We start from the raw sequence: 2,500 nt of genomic DNA, 5'->3' as shown, positions 1-2,500 counted from the left end.
ACAGGAAACGATAGCAACAGTACTGGCGTGTCTGTCTTTTCTAGGTCGTGACGCCTGTCAATATATTTAAATTTAGTTCATGCGAAAAAAATTTGCATATGTATCTTTGCTGTAAATGTTCATTCTTAGTAACAAGACCTGAACTAGAACGCAGGAAGTCACGTGCCAATCCCAACAATTGATGACATACTGCGTCCTTCCATTCAATTCAGATATATGACTAGTAATGAATTGTTTTGAATTAAACCCAGCTCATTTCATTATTCATGTTTCTTTTCCTATTTGAGGATGAAAGATTGTATTGTTACATTAGATAGACCCTAACTTTTTAGATAAATTAATTAATCTGTAACATTTTAGGAAAACTGGGGAGAGGAGTTCTGCTGAACTGTTAGATCCCTGGAGAGCCGTTCCACAACTACATCCTTAAATTTTTATTTAACAAGAACTTCCATGCAATATTTGCATGTTTATTTTCTCCCTTTCAACTTTTCCATGTATTTGCATGTTTATATATGGTATTATATCGACCCTCATTTAAGAAAAATTCTCACTTTTCCTAACGGCACAAAATCGCTATCCTGGCCCAAAGCCAGTCCACGTGTCATTCTCTCTCTCTCTCTCTCTCTCTCTCTCTCTCTCTCTCTCTCTCTCTCTCTCTCTCTCTCTCTCTCTCTCGTTATTATTATTCATGTTTTGATGCCGTGCATCTGGGGTAAAATTGTGCTATTTGGGTCTTATTTCTTATTTATAATTAAGCAGAATTAGATTATTTAATTTCCTCTGCATCGTTCAACTTTCGATAAAATGAATTAAATTAGTAAGATAGATATATATCAAGCTTAGTTTGGATTTCATCTCATATTGTACTCAGGTAATGCTATCCGGAAAAAATCGTTTACGATGACAGCATAAAAATAGACATTTGAATTGCTCTTGTGCCGAAATAAACATTAACAGCTGGTTTGATATGCTTGATCAGAAAAGGTCATAACGAAAAACTAATCGATGTTTCATTAACTCATTCGTGGAAAAACAATATTCTCATTTGGGTGTTTTTACCAGATTTGATATGCGAATGCAGCGTTAAAATTATTTATATTTTTGTTTAATGGTTTTAACTTTAGTGTATGTGTCTTAGTTATACATACTTCTTAATATATCCACTGCTTTCTGGTGTAAGGGTTAATTAGAATACATTTGTCCTGACATATTTGCGAATATTTGATTTTTAATTAATGCCATACTATAGGTAGAGGAAGTGGTAAAGGCTTACATCCCCATCATCTTCCTTAAAGAATAAATTATACGTATATATATATATATATATATATATATATATATATATATATATATATATATATATATATATATATATATATATGTATATATATAAATATATATATATATATAAATATATATATATATATAATGTGTGTGTGCGTGTGTGTGTGTGTATAATATACTGTATGTTATATATATATATATATATATATATATATATATATATATATATATATATATATATATATATGTATGTATGTATATATAGTGTGTGTGTTTTGTGTTTTTATGTACGACTATATGTTTGTGGTGATGGGATAACATTACATTTATTCATAGTTTAATAAGGTCTTATTCCGTATTACAAATTAGTCTTTATATATAAATTATGAGTGACAAGTATCAATAATACGGGATCTATAAATAAAGGATTCTGAAATTAGTTTTGGCGAAATGTAAAAAGTAGGAAAATGTGTTAGCTAAACAAACAACCTATAGTGTGATTTGGCCTCACTTATACTGGTGTCAACAGACAGACTGCAACCTTGATCACTGTGCTTTTATTAAATAAATTAGTATAATTAGTTCAATTTAGTTGGAAAAATAATAGAAAAAAATATTTTGAAAAATGTAACTTTCACCTAAAAATATGTAATAACATTATGGAAATATTTTTCCAGTTGAGGCCCCATATATTACATTATTAGTTGGATGTATGCAAACGTGTATTCTTTTGAATATGAATTGCATTTACAATATATTTTGAAAGCCGTTGTTAGTTCCAAACGGAATTTAGTCTAAATAGAAATTCTCTGAATGCTATTAGAATGAAACGCTTTGATTGGTGAATCAGTAATGAAGGGATTAAGGTCTTATATGTTTCAGCAATTAATGCGGGCTGAATATTCCTGTTTATCTCGGAACAATACTGTGCTGTTTTTTTCCTTTTCTTTCTCAGCCTTTGTGTTTTGTATGCAGTGACTGCATAGTTAATGCAGCTTTTGCATGTGTTGATATGAATAAGTGTATTATTATTATTATTATTATTATTATTATTATTATTATTATTATTATTTTTATTTTTTATTTTTATTTTTAATTCTATTTTTATTTTTTATTTTTTATTATTTTATTTATTTATTATTTATTTATTTATTTATTTATTTATGTATTATTTATTTATTTATGTATTATTTATTTATTTATTATTTATTAT

Source organism: Palaemon carinicauda, chromosome 28 (genome assembly GCF_036898095.1).
Source record: "Palaemon carinicauda isolate YSFRI2023 chromosome 28, ASM3689809v2, whole genome shotgun sequence".
Classification (NCBI taxonomy): Eukaryota; Metazoa; Arthropoda; class Malacostraca; order Decapoda; family Palaemonidae; genus Palaemon; species Palaemon carinicauda.
This window is presented reverse-complemented; position numbering follows the sequence as displayed.